We start from the raw sequence: 9,027 nt of genomic DNA on the forward strand, positions 1-9,027 counted from the left end.
TTCAGCCCGTGTATGCAGCTACCAAACCAAATCTTTTTGTTCCCCTCTGGTTAGAATTCACGTCACTCTGTTAATTGGCTATATTAACTGTGTCTGATTGAAGCACATTTGCCAAGGCAAAAAGAGCGAAAAACGCACAAATAGCCAACTCGGGGGACAATTATCTTTTAAAATTGAAGGGACGTCTCCATTACCAGTCAGATCCTTTGTAGTTTAAATGATTTGCTGTAACACAGGGATCTGTGGTGTTTTTTATTTTATTTAAATAACACAATGAATTCCACTACCATGTGTTCAGCAAGCTAGTAAAGCTTTATGCAGCACAGCCCTCCCTAATTTGAAGTACAACTAGTTGATGCTTATTTTAATTAGAAGCTCATTCAAACATTAATGAGAATAATGTTTTGGGACTAGGACTCTATGTGTTGACTCTTTGTTTGGAATGCACACTTTAGAAATGTTTCTTGAGCATCAAATCAGCATATCAGAATGATTTCTGAAGGATCTTGTGAAACTGAAGATTGGAGTAATGGCTGCTGAGAATTCAGCTTTGCCATCACAGGAAGAAAATTTTGAAGTATATTCAAATAGAGAACCGCTATTTAAAATTGTAATAATATTTCACAGTATTTGTGTTTTTACTGTATTTTTGATCAATGAATGCAGCCTTAGTGAGACTTCTTTCAAAAACATAAAATAAATAAATAAATAAAAACATACCAACCACAAACTGGTTGCTGAAGCACCTGCTGTCGAAGTGTGACACAGTGTGAAACAGAGAGGCTTAAACAACTGATTTAATATTAAAGTAAAAATTACATTTTATTTTATACAAAAGAGTGGGCAAGACGATATTCTTTAAAATCTCACCTTTTGTGTTCAGAAAAAACACAACACTGAAAAAACACTGATTTGGAATGACGTGTGTGTGTGTGTGTGTGTGTGTGTGTGTGTACTGTATATATATATATATATATATATATATATATATATATCATGACAACTCTCGGAAGATTTTAGTATGGTAATGGGTATGACAATGTTAATGTACAATATTTGGTCATTGGCGGAATAGATCTGCTACGCTGCTGCTGCTGCAAGCAAGTACAGGAACTTGCTACTGCCAATGAATATGGCGATAAGGTGCCATGAGTATTTAAGACATACTAATGCTGCACAAATAGCATATAAAATAGCCCGTATTTTATCTATACAGGTGGAGCTGGGGAAGGTGGAGGGTTTCAGAGAAACTCTTAAAAGGGCACTGCAGGAATCTCTAGTGAATGCTAGCCAGCCATATAAATGCAAGGCAATACGCTCATTGGCTGCATATGCAGCATGAACCAATCAGCATGTGCCAAGTCGTTTAACTCTCTGAATATCATCGGTTAAGGTAACAACCCATCGCCTGCGCCATCTAGAGTTTCATGACTGAACTATATATTTATATTGATCATTTGAGAATTTTCACTCCCATTTATTTCGTACAAATTAGAATAAATTGATGCAAACCATTGTTTCACCAGAAAGATAAGTGTGTGTGTGTGTGTGTGTGTGTGTCAGTCAGGTGTGATGCACCATCAAAGTTTTCTGCGTCTTGCTGCATGAAGGAAGAGGTGTTGGAGTGTCGGTGCGTCGGGAGCTTTCAGGCCTGCTGCTATAACTGTGGGTTGTATAACACTTGTCGTTGTTTAATTGCCTGCGCCTCTGTGGTGCCAAACTCCTGCAAACTTTTCTTAATTAGGACCACTGCCAGCTCTAACGAGCACACAGGAGCTGGAGAGGATGAGCGAAGATATTTTGGCAATTAAGAAGCATGATGAATGATCTTCTTTAGGAGGGAAAAGGAAACTCTTTATCTCTGCATGAACCTCTTTTTTAAGATCATGAATGTCTTGTAAAGATGAAAAACACGGTGGAGACAGCTGATGCATGAAGGATCAGTCAATGACAAGTATTTGATAACAACGATTAATGAATTTAATTAACTGGTTATATGGTGAAGTACAGGAAATGGTAAGGTGATATATGTCATAAATGACAGATGTCTCATCAGCAAAAGAGCGGAGCCAAAAATGTAAAACATTAGGGAGGAATTCAGTAATGTGATGATTTGTGCCTGCTGATAGCGTTGATGTTCAAATGTTGTCTGTGTTTGTGTCTGTGTTTACTAAAGCAATTATGCAAAACAGTTAATTATCACAGAAAATTATTGTTCTTATTGAAAATCATTTGAATTCATTCTAGACAGAAAAAAATTCTTCTTCTGAAAAACGTGGGATCGCTGGAATATAGCTTGAAAGTAATGTCTGATGAAACCGTCTTTTTCAAGTCTAGACAAGCATGAAACATGACAGATTTTTATAGAAAATCCATATGGCCATGATTTTTTTTTTTTCTCTCTTGCTCCAAGACCATTGTGACACCGATTAGTCATGAGCAGAGCACACATGCAGATGGACCAAGGACTTCTTAACATAGCGCCCCCAGTCCGTCAGGATGGGGTTCCATCATTCCTCAGAACTGGCACTTACTGTAGCACTGGGGTTCCCCAGGGCTGCGTTTTAAGCCCCCTGCTGTACACCTTATACACCAATGACTGCACACCAATCCATGACAGCAACATTATTATTAAATTTGCGGATGATACTACTGTGTTGGGACTGATACATAACAACGACAAGTCTGCTTACAGAGATGAGATCCAAAAACTCACTGTCTGGTGCTCAGATAACAACTTGATACTCAACTCCTCAAAAAGTTGGTGATAGATTTTATAAGGAAAAGAGAAGAGCATTCCCCTATTTATATCAAAGGGGAAACTGTGGAGAAGGTCAGTGACTTTAAATTCTTGGGAACATACATCTCTCAGGATCTCACATGGTCTGCCAACACCAATGCCCTTGTAAAAAAAAGCACAGCAGAGACTGTACTTCTTGAGGTCACTGAGGAGAGTCAACTTGTCACAGGAATTGCTGCTGTCTTTTAACAAATGCTTACAACATCCTGGTGTGGTTTAAAAGCTGAACTATGATTGATAAGAATGCTCTGGAGAGAGTGAGGAAGTCAGCACAGAACATTATAAAAACACAGCTTCCCTCACTGACAGACATAGTATATAGAGCCAGAAGCTTGTGTCGCGTGGCACGCATAATTCAAGATTGTTCCCATCCAGGAAACACCCTGTTCACATTGCTACCTTTGGGGAGTCGTTACAGGGTTATTCAGGCTCGCACCTCCAGGCTTAAGAACAGTTTTTATCCAAGTGCAATTAGAGAACTAAATGCATAAATTTCACAAAGGATTTCTTTTCTAACACAATGGAACTGTGCAATATTTACATACGTGCAATACATATATACACATAGTTTTTTCCCGTGGTGTATTGTTGATGTATTTATCTTTCTTGTATGTATTTTTTACCACAAGGAGCAAATTGAATCTTATTGTACAAACGTGCAATGACAAGAAAGTATTCATTCATTCAGTAATATTCTATTAGCTGTTGTAATGAAGATAAATGAATTTGTGGAATGTTATTGGAGAGATAATCAAAAGTACAAAATGTTTATATAAATTAATAATTGATGGATTGTGAGTGTGGTAGTGACAAGTTTTGTTGTGGAATTTGAAAAGACAACTGTTTCTGTGAAAAGAAACACAGTCTAAAGGTTGGTAATCAGTGTTATTTTAGTATTGTTTGTATACGATTATAGTATCATAGTAATATCTTGAAAATATTAATTTATTTTAGATTTTCAGTTTTCATCTTAATTTTAGGTCACGGTTTTATAATTTTATTATGTTCTTTTGTCATTTTTATTAATTTTTTAAGTTTACGTTTTTCGTTTAATTCGAATTAACAAAAATGATTTTAATCGTTTCAGTTAACAGGATTGTTGATAATACTGCACATTCTGAATCTGATCCAGAACAGCACTTATTACCACTAAAGCAGAAGGAAATCTTAAACATCATGGTACAAAACACAAATCATCTGACACTGATAATTCAGCTGCAGTCATATTATTTTGTAGCTAATGCATTCTGAAAAAACCTGGAATATAAAGACACAGAGGCTGAAGTTCTTTCATTAACAGCCGCTCAGTAATGTGAGGAGCTGTAAACATAATACATGGCTGTTGTCATGACAACTGACTTAGCAAAAAGCACATCATTTGAGTTAAAACATTTTTGTTTTGTGCTCTTCGGCAAACTACTTTTGTGACACAAAATGCTAGTTATTTGTGACTGGTTAGCATGGAAACAATAGTCAAAAGATATGATTGTCACTGTGGGTTGATAGTGTGCATAGTGACATACAAACTACCAGGACAAAGTTAAAATCCTTATATTGTGACCAATAAGCCTGTTTCTGATTCTAAATTGGCATAATGTGATAGAAATTATTACTTTGTACTGACACCAGCATGTTTATGAAGTTAAAAATGAATGTTAAGGCAAAGTAGGAACCGAATCACACTTGGATGTTCATTGCATTTATCCACTGACCTTAAAAATCCCAGGACCAACAGTGGCAGATGTAGGGGATGAAATGAATGTGTCTCAAGTTCATTTGAGTACTTCATGGAAGCTTGTTTCTGCCATGGAGTAAAAATAATCAAAAGACATTTGTGACTTTCTTCTATAAAACTGCAAATTTGTCACAATTCTGACTTTATAACTCACAATTGCAAGTCTATTTCTCAGAATTGTGAGTTTATATCTCACAAGTCTGAATTGCAAGATGTAAACCTGCAATTATGAGAAAAAAGTATGAATTGTGAGATAAAAGGTCAAAATTACTTTTTTTTCAGTGGTGGAAACCACTTTATACTTAATTTTATGTCAAAAACATACAGTGATTATTGAAGTTTAAATGATTTTTAGTTTTTTACACTTCAAACCTTAATATTGTCATTTACATTTCAGATTTGACTTGGAAATGAGCAAATATTCATCTACAGGCCTGATCTCTCGATCAACAGTAAAAGAAAAAGCTAAATTATTTGTGCACATCATCATAGCCAGCAAGTTTGTGCACCTAAACACTGTATAATAAAATGATCCCAATGTTTAATATGATCTCAGATGAGTAAAACGTAATTTTTTGGAATCCCACAACTGGCACGAGAGCCGCCACCATCTGTGATGCATTCACTTGCTGTTCACACGCTTTTTCCCAGCTCTCAACAGCTCATCAGACCTGTGTTGTTCCTTCATGTCACCTCTGTCTGTATGCAGAACGTTGGAGCGAGGAGGAGGAGAGTCTGATGTGTTTTGACTAAATCCTAGGAGGCAGAAAGGGTGATTGGGGGGTGTGCAAGCAGATGCCCAGCACTCTGAGACTGGGTGGGTGTATCGCATAATTGGATTTGTCAGACATGGGCTGTGTGGTGTGGAAAGTGACAGAACGAAACCTTTGATTAAGCTCGTCGCCCTCTCTTCACTATAATGCTTATGGGCAGAGCAGATATCCCAAATGCCATCACACAGAGTCAGTGCCCAGCTCATTTATACACTCATTCTCCTGAGGTTAAAACACACACACACACACACATACATATACACACTCCTCTAGAAAACACAAATATATGAAGAGATTCTATGTGTGGCGAACAGTTTGATTAAAAATAATAATGGAATATCATTCTGAGCCACATACAGTTGCCCCAAACAAATTTGGATGATAAAACCACACTTAAAATTTATGAATGCAATTGAATTTGATCAAATTAGACCTTAGACATTTTATATAATCTATTAGAACTTTTATCAGAATTAATTTCCCTTTTCTTTGTCATTTTTGCCCAAATAATTGTTTATCCTGTCTAAATTTTCCTACGTCTCTGACATATGGAATGTGAAATAGTGTGAGAATAATTTATTTTATTCTTGATCAATATATTCACTTTATGTAAAAACTTTGTTCTGCAAATAATATTTAATATTTTAAATATATATTATACACACACACGTATATATACACAGTACTGTGCAAAAGTCTTAGGCCATTACTATTTTCACCAACAAAAATATCAGTAGGAAATATCAGTTTACATTTCCAAACATTCCTTTTGCCGATAATTGTTATAATCCAGTGAGATTTTTGTTTGCACAAGGAGTATGACAACAGACAGTGCTCCATATATATTAGCTAACTATTTTGCGACAAAAATTGTTTAATATTAAATTGACTAATGTCGCAATACATTTAGACACTTTGTATTATACTGTAAATATATAAATACTTGTGTGTGTGGGTGTGTGTGTGTTTATGTAGTTGTTTATATATTTATAATAATCCGATGAAATTGTTTTATATATCCAAATACTTTTTGGAAGTGACAGTACTTGTGTACAACAAAGGAGTGAAAACCACTTCATCTTTTAGCAGCTTGATTAAAGCTTAGCTAAGTTAGATCTTAGCTAAGACCTTTATTTCCTCATCAAAATTGCATTATTAGTGCCAATATTCTGACAAATGCTGACTAATTAATGTCCTGTGCCCATGGAATGACAATGGCTGAACAAAAATTTGGCTTCAGAGATTGTCAAGCTGTAACAAAGCAGCGCAGCAGACAGCAGGACAGGTGGGGAAGTGTCCCCAACAATTAAACCACATTGGCCCTGTAATGTTTTCCTCTCTAAATTGCCCTTGATCTCGTGACTTTTTTTTTTTAAATGATGTTATGGACAGTGACTGCCAGCCATGCAGGGTTAATGCGGCCCATCTGTTCGAATCTGTGGAAAGCGGGCTAGTCTAATGGCAGGGGACACATACAATTGGCCAGTGCCCTGCCTTAATTGCCTTCAATAAAGAGCTCACCGTTGCACCTTGATGAGGGTATTTCACAGGAACGACATCTCTCTTGTGTGTCAGGACTGTTCTACTTCTCTACATTACCCTTGATTGTCAAAGTTAAATGCCTTTGTGTGTATATGTAGAGAGACTCATCCATAGAAGTAAACGACATCAGATGCACTGGAGGAGTTTGGTGCCTGTTTGACAAACAGCACATGAACATTTATATGGGCCTGGAGGCATTTGCATGAAGATGGAAATCAATACAGCTATGTTTAATGCTCAGTCTAGACTGGGGTGCATAATTCAATGTAGCTCTGCTCGTGTATAAATCAGACTCTCTGTAGCTCCTCTGGTAAATTAAAGACAGGGATAATGAAGGGAAAACCCGAGCTGTGCATACCGCTGACTCTAGGAGACAAAAGAGAAAAGAGAGATAAAGTTGTGGCCTGTGGATGGAGGGGATTTGAGGTGGAGGTAATTTGTGGGATGTGAGGTGAAGCCAATGCAAAAATCCCAACCTGATTAAACTGCATTTCTATACTTTCAACCGTGCATGATGTCTTTATGCATAGAAAAGCAAAGTTGTTCAAGTCTTCCTTTTTCTCACACTGCACTTTGGGCCATATTTTAATGATCTAAGCGCATGGTCTAAAGCTCACGGTGAAGGTGCACTCACAGTGTGTCTGAGTCCACTTTTGCTAGTTTAATGATGGGAAAACGGGCGGCACGCCCAGGTGCATGGTCTAAATGGGTTGTCACTATTCTCTTAATGAGTAATGGGTGTTTTTGGGCGTAACGTGCAATAAACCAATCAGAATGTCATCTCCCATTCCCTTTAAGAGGCAGTTGCGCTCGTGTCATGGCAGAATTGGCAAGCACAAAGACAAAACCACATCTCTAGAGATGAAATGGAGCTGATCATGTGTGAGCAAATAGGTAGCCTAATAATAAAATATGAATAAAATATGGCACTACCCTGACTAATATCTATATGCACTGCTGTTGTTTGCTGATAGGATGACAAAAAGGCTGGTCCATAAAGGTTGAACAATGCTAATCAATATCAAAATGATTTGGATGGCCAAACAAATCAAACAAAGTAGACTTTACTGTTCACACAATCCAAAGCTTCAGTTTAGATTCAGTTTCAACAGTGAACAAGCATCTAGGTAATAATATATAAGCAACATTTAATATCTGACAACCGTTTTAAGATATAAATTTTAAATGACCAACAGTAATACCCAGTAACTGCTCAACTTTTTTCCCCTGAAATTTAGCTGTTTGGACTTCTTCACATTCACAATATATAAGTTAATTGCTAGTTTTCTTTTTAATTAAAGAAACTGTATGTACAATATAATATGTCTTTTCTGGGAGTGTGTAAGTTTGGTGAGGGGGTAATTCTGCAAATTCTGCAAAAAAACACTTTTTTTATCCCCCATTACATGTTTATGCCCTTCTGCTTGTGTTCAGGTGTCTGATCACAAACAGGATTTCTTGATGGTACAAATAAGATGACAGTCTACACTGACAAGGAATTCGTTTTCTTGCCACTAAAAACTAACAACATTCTGGAGCACAAAGTTTTTGTATATAAATAGCTGCAGTGCATGATACATCATATGTGATGTGCGATTATCAGCACACCAGTCAAACTTGGAATGCTGACAATTTCTGCCACCCATCCTTTTATAAAATCAGTGTTGACTTCCAGTGTTGCGCAAGTTCTTTTTCTTCCAATTCTATTGGCTGAGATCACTTTACCATATTTGGTGCCTGTTTAGAAATGATAGAAATAATTAGAAAATCTCTGTTGTATATTCAGTCTGACTACATTCTAAAATATGCAAAGTTGTAAATTACAAATTATATTACTGAAGCTAAAATGGTAAAATAAAATGGTTATCTTTTTTTTCCTTTAAGCTACCATTATTAGCATAGCAAAAACTGGTCAAGAAAGCTTTTTTTATTACCTCAAACAAAATGAAACACTACGCTTTTGATCTTTTAGGTTTCTGCAAGCAATCTTGCATGCAGAATCACTTGGTGAACGTCCCTCAAGATGGTCTTTTTTATCAGTGCAGCATGATTGCATTTGTGTGTTAGAGCCATGTGATTGCCTAAAACGGTCACAGTTCTTCTCTAAAAGTGCAGTTTTCCTCAAATCAGTTCCGGCTACACTAGGCTTATGCGGTTATAAATTTACGGTGGGAGCA

Source organism: Cyprinus carpio, chromosome A3 (assembly GCF_018340385.1).
Source record: "Cyprinus carpio isolate SPL01 chromosome A3, ASM1834038v1, whole genome shotgun sequence".
Lineage (NCBI taxonomy): Eukaryota > Metazoa > Chordata > Actinopteri > Cypriniformes > Cyprinidae > Cyprinus > Cyprinus carpio.